The sequence below is a fragment of the Macrobrachium rosenbergii genome, chromosome 8 (genome assembly GCF_040412425.1).
Source record: "Macrobrachium rosenbergii isolate ZJJX-2024 chromosome 8, ASM4041242v1, whole genome shotgun sequence".
NCBI lineage: Eukaryota > Metazoa > Arthropoda > Malacostraca > Decapoda > Palaemonidae > Macrobrachium > Macrobrachium rosenbergii.
This window is the reverse complement of record NC_089748.1, coordinates 69,468,102-69,481,137: the sequence shown is the minus strand read 5'-3', so window position 1 is coordinate 69,481,137 and position 13,036 is coordinate 69,468,102. Positions and strand designations below refer to the sequence as shown.

The following is a 13,036-nucleotide window of genomic DNA, read 5'->3' as shown; positions in this document are numbered from 1 at the left end:
GCAGAAGCCTTAGCTTCAGCCCTAGCTGTAGCTTTTCTAATTCAGTCACGCTGCAATTTGTCTAAGTGTGTCTGTAAAGTCTTCCATTTACTCTTCTCCCAGTCTTTACATTTGTCACAATTCAATTCCAGACCACATTTGTTCCCTACAAGTACAACAAATGGTAGAAGAGTCATATTTTGCAGAGAAGTGAGCCTAGTTTTGCTGCCTTTGCTGCAGTACCTAATGCTAGACAAACTAGAGTCAGACATAATGGTCAAAATTCCAATTAGACAGAGTCAGACATAATGGTCAAAATTCCAATTAGAGTCAGACATAATGGTCAAAATTCCAATTAGACAGAGTCAGACATAATGGTCAAAATTCCAATTAGACAGAGTCAGACATAATGGTCAAAATTCCAATTAGACAAGTCACAATCGAAGAAATAATCCAAATTCTAGCTAAGCTAGATAGCTGCGCTACCAAAAGCAAAGAGTACTTTACCAAGGACGATCTCCGACCATCCGGCGAAAACGAAACAAGAGCTGCTAGTAACTCGTGTTCAGTCATTAACTGGCAGAAACAAAATGAGCTCTTTAGCTATGCTGTACCTATTCTTCCCCGATAGTGAGAGGGGCAGAATACCTACACCCAAAACAAAAGAGCACTACCGCGAATTTCGAATTTTGACTGCTGCATAAAGTAGAAACTATAGCTATGTAATTATTTGGTAAGTTACTTATATAAACATTAAATTTATCAATACTACAAGGGGGTTGGGGGGGGATCCTTCACTGCCTGTTCCGTGCCGAAGGGGCAGGAGAACCTACCCATTTGGAGGCTTTGCGGTTCTCCATTACCCTCAGCACCTGTTGCAGCTGGTTCTGGAACAGGCAGGAGAGCTGAAAAGGAAGAAGGATTAGACACCCTAACACTACTACTATCCTTATCTGAGAAATGTTGAAAAGACTAGTTGTTAATTTTCCATACTACTTGCAATCCTATCCTCTATCTGTTTGACTACCTCTGAACTCGCTAAATCCATCAACTGATCTGTAGCAGAAGCCTGAGATACTTGAGGCAACGAAGAATCTGACCGACGTTTGCCGCCCTTACTAGCCAAAGACTTGTGATGACGAATGTAATCCTCCATCTCTTGTGCCTTCCAATCGGAACATTCATTGCAATGAGTTTGCACATCACACTTAACCTTCCTACATACCTGACAGAATGTCTATCGTGTCTCAAGGTACTCATCCGTCTCTTGCAGGAAGAAGCGATAAGCGCCAGCGTCCACCGTCGTAGGGGCAGTCAAGGTCAACGTCGAAGCCAATGGCGCGGTAGTAGAAGGTGAAAAAGTCCATGATGAGCAATCGAGACCGGGAACCAGCGAGTCCAAATCCAAAAGACGTTCCACGTCGAAGATATCCAGAAAATCCAGGAGAAAAACTGTTAAATACAATCCAGGTCTTCACCAAAAGTCCAAAATACAAAGAGAAGTCGGGCAATAGGATTAAAACCACGCACTGCAGAAGGAAACAACCTTCCAGCAGCGCAAACAAAAAGCAATTGGCAAAAATGGGGCATGTCGGCGCACACCTGTGTTAGCGTTGCCAACTGTTTGTTATGGTAGCTCAAGTGACAAGATTTTACCTGCAGCATTGGTAACGCTGGCTGTTAAAATTCCCACTAGTGGGATGGGTAATTGAGAGTTGTTCAGGCTAGTGGGATTAAGGGTGAATTCAGGTGTTCAGGGAGTGTATTGCAGTAATAAAGTTTTATACATACTTACCAGGCAATTAAATAGCTACTAGCTTTCTACATGGCAGTGTAAGGAAATTCAAATTTTCGCAGTGGCGCTACCACTGCTTGTGTAGGTGACAGGGTCCTGCCCACTTTCGTGACGATAAGTACTACTCAGCAGAGAGGATCACTTCGTTTGATGCCCAATGTCCACTGAGGGGAGGAGGGCGGGCTCCGATTATGTTATTGCTTGGTAAGTATATATAAAACTTTATCATAAAAATGTCATTTTTACACAAGTGACTTACCAAGCAATTACATAGCTGATTCCACATTGAGAAGAGGTGGGAACCATGGACATATTCTAATACAAAACATTAGTAAAGATAATGACTTTCAACTAGGAAGGTTGCTAGCATTGAGTCAATGCTTGTTGCGCCTTACCTGGTAAGAGAGCTCCTTCAGGAGGATACTGCCTCTGGTTGGCGTTCATCTTAACCTGTAAAGAGCGTGGCAATATGGCCAAGAGCTGCCCCTACTTCAGTGGGTACTTTGCAGCCATGGAAGTTCACCGATGGCTGACAAAGACAAAAATAGCACCCTTGCCCTGGGCATAGACCAGAATAAAAAACACAACACTGTCACCTACAACCAGAATTAAAAACCACCACCACGACCATTAAAAACTGGCGGGTATTCCATCACTTAAACTCAACAACCTTACAACAAGGCGAGGAAACAGTAGAGGGACAGACAGCCCCCTACGCTTTCTTTCCCAACACCATGCCAACCATGAATAAAGGGCCCACAGTACAACAGTTATCAAATACAGTTTCCACGTCTTTAAGAAAATGTGGAGCAAACACTGATCTACACTTCCAAAATGCTGATTGTACAATGTTCTTGAGAGATATGTTATGCTGAAAAGCCAGGGACGTTGAAACAGCCTGAACCTCATGAACTTTGACCTTAAGGTAAGGTAAAACACCTTCTTGAACTTGAGAATCAGTTCTGTAATCAAACTTCTAGGGAAGAAAGGGCATTCTTCGACAGAGGATGTGAAGGGTTCTTTACTGAGCACCAAAGCTTGTCGGAGGGTCCTCTGATCTTTTTTTCCTCTGAAGATAGTATTTCAAGGCTCTCTCAGGACAAAGAAGTCTCTCTTCTTCCTCTGGGCCGAGGATTCCGTTAAGCTCTTAATAACAAACGAATGAGGCCATAGCTTGGAGAGGTCCTCATTCTTGGAGAGGAAACCAAGAGAGAGAGAACATACTGCATTTCCATTTGAAAAGCCTACTCTCTTGTTGAAGGCTTGTTAGCTCAATAACGTGTTTGGCAGTCACCAACGCCACAAGAAAGAGTCTTCCTAGCGATATTCTTAAAAGAGGTTGAGCTGAGAGTTTCGAAAGTTGAGCTAGTAAGCCACTTCAGAACAATGTCCAAATTCCAGGAGACAAATCCAGGCTTTTCTTATTTGGAGGTTTCGAAGGATCTGATGAGGTCGGTGAGGTCTTGGTTGGATGACTGATCCAGGCCCCTTTGCTTAAACACTGAAGAAAACACTGACCTATACCCCTTGATGGTAGAGGGAGACAACTTCCTATCGGCCCTCAGGAAAAGTAAAAAGTCAACTAACTGGCTTATAGAGGTTTAAGAAGATAGATGTTATTATCTCGGCACCATCCTCTGGAAACTGATCATTTGGATTAGTAGAGCCTGCTAGAAGAAGATCATCTGCACCTTCTGCAGCTTGCTTCAAAAAGCCTTTCACTCTGACGAGGCTCCTGAAAGTCTGAAACCTGTCATGGCCAGAGCAGAAGATCCTTGATGGAACCTGAGGAAGTGGGGCTGTTTGAGCAGCGACTGTTTTTGTGGCAGGAGTCTTGGGAAGTCCACTAAGAGACACAGCAGATCCAGAAACCATTCCTCCCTGGGCCAGAACAGAACGATCAGGGTCATTTAGATGTTCTGGTGAGAGGAGTATTTGTTGATCACCTCCCTGATCAATCCGAAAGGTGGGAAAGCATAGACATCCATGCCTGTCCAGTTGAACAGCATGGCATCCGTCACCCATGCGAGAGGGTCTGGGACTGGGGAGCAAAAGAAAGGCAGACAATAATTTCTCGATGTTGTGAAGAGGTCCACAGCTGGTCAAGTTTCCAGAAATCGTTGCATATGAGGGAGTCCAGGGTCCACTCTCTCGGCAAAACCTGATTGCAATGACTCAATTCGTCTATGAGGATGTTCATTTTTCCCTGCATGAAGCGAGTGATAATCTTCACCAGGTACTGCTCTGCCCAGAGACGGTCTTTCACCATCTTGTAGAGAGTGATGGACTGGGTGGCCCCATTGTTTGCGGACATAAGACAGTGCTGTGGTATTGTCCGTGTAAACTGCCACTACTTTGGCGGAAACTAGAAGAGAGAAGGCCTGGAGGCCCAGGTGAATGGCATTTAGTTCCTTCACATTCATGTGGAGAGCTCTCTGATCTACAGACCACATCCCTGAGATCTTCTGACTCCCTAGAAAGGCTCCCCAACCTAGATCTGAAGCATCGGAATGAAATTCCAGGTCGGGGTGCAATGGTAGAAGAGACTTCTTCTCAAAGTCTTTCTACGGACAACCACCATCGAAGGTCTGTCTTGATCTCTGAGGAGATGGGGAAAATGGAGGAGTCTGGTTGGGTTTTCCTACTCCAGCACGCTTTCAGATAGAACTGAAAAGGCCTCATGAAGCCTGCCCAACTTCACAAATGGTTCTACTGAGGCCAAGGTCCCCAGCAGACTCATCCACTGAAATGCTGAGCAAGTCCTGAGGTCTAGGGACTTGCGGACAGTCTGGAGACAGGAGTCAATCCATTTGAGAGAGAGAAAAATCTGAAAAGTCTGAGAGTCTAGAATCATCCCTAAATAGGGAATCTTCTGTGTCGGAACTAATTGCGACTTGTGAAACTTGACCAAAATGTCTAACTCCTGCATCAGGTGAAGAGGCTTCTTTAAGTCCTCCGCGCACCTCTCCTCTGAAGGAGAGCGGAGCAGCCAATCACCAAGATGAGACAAAGTTGACGTCGAGAAGGTGAAGCCATTTCCCAAGAGCAGCAAGGATTCGAGTGAACACTTGTGGGGCTGTGGACAGGCCAAAGCACAAGGCTCGAAACTGGAGAACTTTACCCCAAAACACAAAATGCAGGAACTTTCTTGAATCTGGATGTAATGGGACAAGGAAATAGGCATCTTGCATGTCCAGGGTGACCATCCAGTCGTCCTGATGAAGAGAGGACATGGCAGAGTGACTGGTCTCCATATGAAATTTGGTTTTCAGCACGAAACGATTCATGGCGCTGACATCTAGAACTGGTCTCCAGCCCCCTGATGACTTGGGGACCACGAAGAGACAGTTGTAAAATCCTTCCAAGTTGAGATAAAAAACCTCCTCTCTGCCCCTTTGCGAAGGGCAGCAAACTTCTTGGAGTGAGCCGAGTATGCAGCCAAGTTAATCGGTGACTTGGATAAGGGAAGTTCCTCTTGGAAAGGGACGGAACATCCTTCCCTCAACACTTGGACTGCCCCAGGTTCTGCCCCTCTGTGGCTTCATTCCTCCCAAAAGAGGTGCAGCCTGGCTCTGGCTGGGCCACGAAGGACTGTGAACTCATTTCTTAGCGGCTGGTTTAAATGAAGAGTTCTTGATCAATCTAGACAGGGGGCACAGATTGGTTCGAGGTCTAGGTTGGGGTCTAGACCTTTCTCCTCAAAAGGGCTGAGGCTGTAGAGGAGAGAAGGACTTGGTTGCTGTTGCAGGAGTTTCATTAGGCCGCTTGGAAGACTGAGCCAGAAGATCAGTTGTAGATTTCTTCTGAAGGTCAGACAGGATCTCCTTAACAGTTTCTTGGGGGAAGAGATGGGATTTGTCTAATGGAGAGAATGAGGGGGCTGACTTCTGTGTTGCGGTGACTCCTTTAGTGGCGATAGGGGCACCACAGATCTCGCTTCTTCAAGACTCCCATCGAAAACAAGGAGGCGAGCTCGGAAGAACCATCCCCTACTGCCTTGTCAGCACAAGACAAAACTCCCAACCAGTCAAAAGAGAAATCTTCGGCCAGGACTGGACAATCCTCAATTTTTGCTGCTAAAGTCCCCATTGTCCAATCGAGGAAGCTAAAAATTTCTAAAACCTTGAACAGGTTCTTGACAAGATGATCAAGTTCGGGCGATGAAAAGGAAATCTTGGCTGCGGGGAATGCAAAACAATGTGTGGCATCAACCAAACCGGAGAAATCCCCTTGGGAGGAGGCAGAGACTCCCAAGGAGGGAGCTTCCCCGGTGGCATAGAATTGACACTTTTTCTTGAGAAGTTTGGAAGAAGAAAAGGCAAGGGTTGCTTTACCTCGGTCCCTCTTCATGGCCAGCCACTTGTCCCTTCTCCAAGAACTTTCTTCGAGGAAGGGAAAAGCACTAGCTTGGGGAAGCAAACAATGTCAGCAGTCTGTTTCCTCATAAGGAATGTTGAAGCTGGGGAATCAAGAGCAGCAGGCTTTAAGAAGTATGGAAAATTCGCCAGAAAGAATCTCAGCAACGATGAATATGCAGACATAGGAGTGGTATCTTGTTCCGGTTTGTCCGCGTCAGAAGAGACAGGATAAGGTGGTGTCCTTGCTCTTGGAAATGACAGTTTTCTTTTTTAAAAAGTTCATGAGTTCCTCAAGCTGACGCTTAACCAGGCCTAAAGCAGACTCTTCCTGTGCTGATGAAGAAGGAAGAGGCACCGAGCGCCCGGAATTTGGCTCCGAGAGGTCGAGTGCGGAAGTTTGAAGAGGCAAAGTGGGCGCCACTCAAGTCGAAGGAGAGGGGTGCTCCACGCTGAAAGCGCTTAGCAGACGGTGATGGGCACTTACTCGAAGTACCATGTCGCTTTGAGGCCAAAATAGGGTGCTTGTGACTCGAAAGAGGTTCCGGGCTATCCCAAGAAGGTTGATGAAAAGCAGAAGAAGCAGTAGCAGGCAGAACACCAAAACTGCAGGAGGGCTGAGGACTAGCACTAGCCCCCTTATATCTCTTGACAGGAGGAGGGGAGCTGTCTGCCACATCTAAGTACCTCTTCAAAGGATGAGAGACAGAAGATTGATGTCATTCATGCCTCACGTCCGGCAAAGAGTTCCGAATCTAACAACAGGCACGAAGTACTGAATGAGACCTTTCTAAGGGTGCTCTATCATAACCTGGGACTGTACAACAGGCTCAACAGAGGGGGTGACTGCCTGTGGGCTAACCACACTGGCCTGCCTTGGATCTCCTGTGTCTCTTCTACCTGGTATGGGGGGGAAGGACAGTGACCTTCGTCTAGGAGCATCAGTGGGATGGGCAGCCGCCTCCTCAACGATCAGCATCACTAGGCGCAACACTGACACTTGGCGTCGTTTTCAACACAAAATCCTTGAAAGACGAACATAACTCCATAACAGTACTGGCCAAGAACAAATTTCTTATCAAATTTTGCTTAGAGACTGGCAATAGTGTTGGGATCGGAAGCATGGGAACATGGTAAATGAGTCTGAGGTAGAGGTGTAGGAGGGCTAAAGATAGGAGATATAATATAAATCAAAGGAGAAGAAACAAAGCTATCTTCTACCACATTAGGTAAAGAAGGAATCTCCTGACTAGCGCTACTTTCAGCTCTAGGGGCCGCCTTCCTTTTCCTATCTCAGTCTAATTTGTCCAGATGGGTCTCCAAGGTCTTACATTTACTATCTTCCCAATCCTGACACTCAGGACATGGAAGCTCTCTACTACAATCCTGCCCCCCTACACTTGACACTCTTAGTGTGCTAATCGTAAGTCACCTTAGTAAGTCTAGTTTTACACCCCTCAATGCAATAATGAATGCTTGAAGAGCTGGAATCTGACATATTTGCCTATCTTTAGAAATAAAGTTAACTAACGATATTACTAAGATAGAAAAAGCCACTCAAAAAAATGAGAGAGAATACTTCACCAAAAATACAGGACAAAATCCAAAAAGATGAAGCACCGACTGCACAAGACTACCAATGTTAATTGGGAGCCGGCAGAAAATGAATTGATCCTCTCTGCTGAGTTGTACCTATCAGTCCCAAAAGTGGGCAGGACTGTGTCACCTACACAAGCGATGGGGGCGCCACCGCAAAAATTTGAATTTCGTTAGACTGCCATGTAGAAAGCTAGTAGCTACGTAATTGCTTGATAAGTCACTCACATAAAAACACAAATTATGAAATATCAGGGGGTGGGAGTTTCTGAAACCAATCCTTACAGAAGTCAAAGGCTGACTGTATTTCAAAACATACAAACCATAGTTCTGAAGATGTCCTACCAGAGAATGTGGCTGGTACTGTAGCATTTTGACTGAAAGTTAACTAGACAGGTAGCTGGTGATGTACTTGCTTATAGACTGCATTACTGTGACTGTAAAATATTGTAATATTACTGTGTGCAATGTGAAGGCAATGTCCTGTACTTTTTAGTGTAAAAGAAATATACTGTTTGATTTGCTTCATAAACACATACCATTGCTTTACTCAAGCCCACTACTTTGGTATTCTGAGGGTTTACAAACTAAAATTTTACCATAAATAATGTCCCTCTCTAAACCACCTTATGTAATGGGTGAAAAAAGCAATAAAAATGAAAATAGGGATGTCAAATTGATTCAAACAAAAGAGGGCAAAGTATCTAAACTAGATGAGCAGGAATGTGGGTTACCTGCTGAGCAGAGCACCAAATGAGGGCAAAGTCTCTGAACTAAATGAGCAGGAATGTGGGTTATCTGCTGAGCAGAGCACCTAATTTGATCAAAGGAGAAGCCATGCTTACTGGTCCTTTTAGGTTGCCTTCCTCTTGTTCACCCAAATTGTGGCACTTTAACAGTTTATCTACCAACCTTTTACACAGGCTTATTTCTCTTTACCTTGTCTCATTATTTGTTGTGTATTCATTAAGACTTCAATTAACTACATTGTTATGACAGTTTGGAGCTAGGCTACCTTTTCAGAAAATGGTTTTTCTGATGAATCTCTTAAATTGAATGTTAAGTATACAGTATACAGTAGAATTTAGTTTAAGTTCGAAATACTATGGGATTACTGTTAATTGCAAGGCACCCTATATATATTAAAGTAAATGCAGTAATACAGTAAACCCCCCGTATTCGTGATCTCATGATCTGCGGATTTCTCTATGGAACATATATAAGCATTATTCGCAGGAAATCCGCCCACTCATGGTATTTTTCACCAAGAAATATTCACTAATTACAGTACTGTATTTTCATCTCATTTTCATGACTAAATGCACTTTTTGTGCTAAAACTATTAGAATACTCAAGGTAGTGCTCGAGTTACGATAGTTCACCTTACGATAATTCGACTCTGAGATGGGGTACGCAATCAATACTGATACGACAATATTTATAAAATATTTCAAAATTTTGCGCGGGTGCAGGCAGCAGCGTACAATCAGGCAGTGAGAGAGACCAAATTGCAATAGACCAGCTTCTTTTCCTCCAACTCTTTATCCCATCTTCTAGTTAAAAAATTAACAGAGAATGATAAAAGTATTGTTAGTAATTTATACTCTTGCATAAATGCGTACAGCCATAAACAACTGTGGTTCTGTTTATCACTGAATCGGATAACAACAGCCCTTTTGCTTGTACTTCAACCATCATACAGTAATACACAATTACTGTAGGTTATAGTACAAATGACATTAGGTAGAATAGGACTGATATATTTTTACATTATACCCTTATTTGGTATGGACAAAAGATCGGCAACGAAATATACTGCTAAATTTATGCTGCAAGTTGTACCTGAAGCTGAGAAAACAATGTTCAAGCTGCTAATGACTATAAATTATCGTGCATCAGCAACATGGATGAAACTCGACCGTAATTAAAATTGGAGAGAAAGTATATTAATCAAAACTACCAGGCATGAAAGAACACATTACTGCTATTTTTACAACGATAAAACACGTAAAGCTTGTATTATGATGAAATAAAGTGAAAAGAGCGAATGGAATTTTTTTTTTACACAAAACAAATGCCCCCAAATGGCCAACATCGTCTATTTACGAAAAAATTAGCTAAATTAATTTCACAACAAGACGTATTTAAGTTATATTTCGACTTAAAAGCACTTCGTACAGTATAACGAAAAATAACCTTGCCCCATATAAATAAAGTATCTAGAGATTCATTAACGCTAACTAGAAGCAAGAAAAGCGCTCTGAACTGAGTTAAATGAGGCGAAATAAACACTGCGTAAACGATTTCCAAACCAAAACATTGATCGCTATGATCGCAATTTATAATACAAAAGCAATATAAGAATATATACAATATCATTGGATACAGTGAACTAAGGCATAACATTTTAAAAGATCCATGGAAAAGATACATATTCGTTATGTTGATGTTTTTATAATACGATATGTGAATATAGAGTACAGTATAATGTAGGCTACACTACCGTATATGTATACGGTATACGATATACCATAGTGTAGGCTTGTAAAGTCCCCGCTAAACGGGTTTTCTGTGGAGAACCTCCCGTTTTCTACGGTGCCTTCTCACCTGACCCTAGGTCAAGGTAATCAGCCCTATTTTTACTATGTAATTGTGCATTCATTACCTGTTCATTTTTGCCCTTGTATACTGTTTTGCATAGAGAATGATTGACCTCGGGTCACTTGTATGTCTTTGTGCTGAGGTCCACACGCCTCTTCATAAGCGGGCGGCTTCCTCAATAAACTAGCAGTACTTGTCTACCTGCTCTTTCTTTCGCACCTTCTCACAGTGGTGACCCCCGGAGTGGTTCCCGGAGCCATTAACGGACCTCTGGTTACTTGTATGTCTTTGTACTGACATCCGCACGTCGCTTTATAAGCGGGCTGCTTCCTCAATAAACTAGCAATACTTGTCTATCTGCTCTTTCTTTTGCACCCTCTCACAGTGGTGACCCCCGGAGTGGTTCCCGGAGCCATTAATGGACCCAAACGGCAACTTAGTCTTGGCCCCATGAACCACCACAAGCCCCTAACGGACTAACTATGGTGGTCTAACAAAGCGTTCAGGCGTTACTGACCCTCGTCAGCAAATCACCAGCGTCATTAGCAGACCCACACGGAACGCTTTCCAGCGTGTATTGACGCGAGTGTTAACTCACACTCCAAGTGAGAGCACGGAAATGAGCATGGACGCGGACATTCTCTCCCACATACACATAACCGCAAACCTCTCAGAGACAGATATCTCCCTTGCGCACTCCTCCACGCCAGTACCTGCTCCTCATGCGATGCCCCTCCCGACGGATCAACCGAGGGTAGCCCTTACCATAAAGCTGCCGCTGTTCACCCATCACGGCCCAGCATCATGGCTCTACAGGGTCGAGGGACATTTCAGGGTGGCAGGCCTGACCGATGAGGTGCTGCAGGCAGACATAGTGATCAACGCCCTACCGGAGGAGATATACAGGAAGGTCGCCCCATGGGTGACATTAACTTCGAGCCCTGCCACCTACCAGCACCTAAAGGCCTCTCTCGTCGAGACCTGCTCCCTGCCGGTCTCCGAGACAGCTGCCCGCGCCCTCGACCTCGCCATCAACCCCCAGCAGGACACGAACCTCCTGGAGACATGGCACGCCATCCAGGACCTCCGCCTCCTCCCTGAGACGGACAGCAGTGGCAGACACAAGGAGATCACCCTGTCGAGGGAGATCCTCCTGCGGCAGCTCCTTCCGAAGGTTCGGGGTCAGATTGAGGAGCCCTACACCCTGCCGGTCGAGGATCTCATCAGAACGGCGCAGCAGCTAACCAACTCCACGAGGGCGGTGAAGCGGGCATCCACGCCCGCACACCCTGTCAACTCCCTCCAGCCGGAGGAACCCAACGCGGAGGAGATCAACGTCGTCGCCAGGAGGCGGCCACCCCATCACTAGAAGGAAAGGCCGGGGGTTTGCTACTACTACCGGAGGTTTGGCAAAGACGCTCGAAATTGCGAAGCCCCCTGCCTTTTCGCCCATCCAAAAAAACGGGGGAAGCAGCGGCCAACCTTACAGGCCGCCATGGCAGCAGAAACACCCAGGAGCCCCGCACCAGTAGGGTTCTACGTCTGCGACACCGTCTCCGGCAGGATGATGCTGATCGACACGGGAGCCGTGCGGTCAGTGTTCCCGCCTTCCAGAGAGGACCGCAAATGCCCGCCGGACCCGGCTGCCTCCCTGATGGCCGCCAACGGGTCCCCCATCCTCCCCTATGGCACCAAGCTCCTGTCGGTCTCCATCCTGGGCCGGAGATGCAAATGGAACTTCATCGTCACGGATGTGAGTACCCCACTCCTGGGTGCGGACCTCCTGGCCCACTTCGGACAGGCAGTCGACGTAGGCAGCAAATGCCTGCTGGACACCGAGTCCTGCCAGTCCCTGCCCCTGGCGTCGGGCCCCAGCACTCCCACAGTATGTTCCGTCGCTCCCCACCAGTACGCCTCCCTCCTGAAGGAAGTCCCTGAGGTGTTCAGGCCCAAGCTTCGTCAGGTGCCCGGAGGCCCCGCCAAAATCGGAATTTACCACCACATCAAGACGAGGGGCCCCCCGACGCACGTAAAGTTCCGGAGGCTTCCCCCTCAGTGCCTTCAGGAAGCCAAGAATGCTTTTGCCGACATGGAGCGTATGGGCACATGCAGAAAGGCCCCCATCCCGTGGGCCTCTCCCCTTCACATGGTGCAGAAACCGGACGGCTCCTGGAGACCCTGCGGCGACTACAGGCGGCTCAACCTCGCTACAGAACCGGACCACTACCCTCTCCCAAACACGCAAGACCTCACGGCCTCTTTCCACGGGGCCAAAATATTTTCGAAATTAGATCTGTTAATGTCCTATTTCCAGGTACCAGTAGCTCCAGAAGACATTCCCAAAACTGTCATCATCATGCCCTTCGGGTCCTATGTCTTCGCCTTCTCCACCTTTGGCCTGAGGAACACAGGGGCGACTTTCCAGAGACTGATGGACAGCATCCTGGGGGACCTGAACTTCTGCGTCTGCTACGTCGATGACATCCTAATTTTTTCCAGGTCCCACAAAGAACACCTGCAGCACATCTGGGAGGTCCTGCAGCGCCTGCAGGAGAACAGCCTCGTCGTCAGGTTCGACAAGTGCACCTTCGGCATCGAAAGAGTTGACTTCCTTGGCCACGAGATATCCCCGGGAGGTGTCCGATCACTTGCATCGAAGGTTGAGGCCGTCGTCCGGTTCCCCACCCCTACCTCCGTCAAGGGCGTACAA

General features: G+C 46.3%; 1 protein-coding gene across 6 annotated transcripts in view; it reads right to left on the bottom strand.

Annotated features, from left to right (window-relative positions):
* The window catches only part of LOC136840959 (soluble calcium-activated nucleotidase 1), a 103,972-nt gene that overhangs the window by 72,427 nt on the left and 18,509 nt on the right, over positions 1 to 13,036 (bottom strand). For 2 of the 6 annotated variants that reach the window (XM_067107946.1, XM_067107945.1), the window contains exon 2: positions 8,071 to 8,162. The exons of 3 other annotated variants lie outside the window; for them this stretch is intronic. The gene's annotated coding sequence lies outside the window, so the exon portion shown is untranslated. Of the gene's footprint in view, positions 1 to 8,048; positions 8,163 to 13,036 lie in introns of all 6 variants that reach the window. One more of the 6 variants, XM_067107947.1, reaches the window with a different exon arrangement.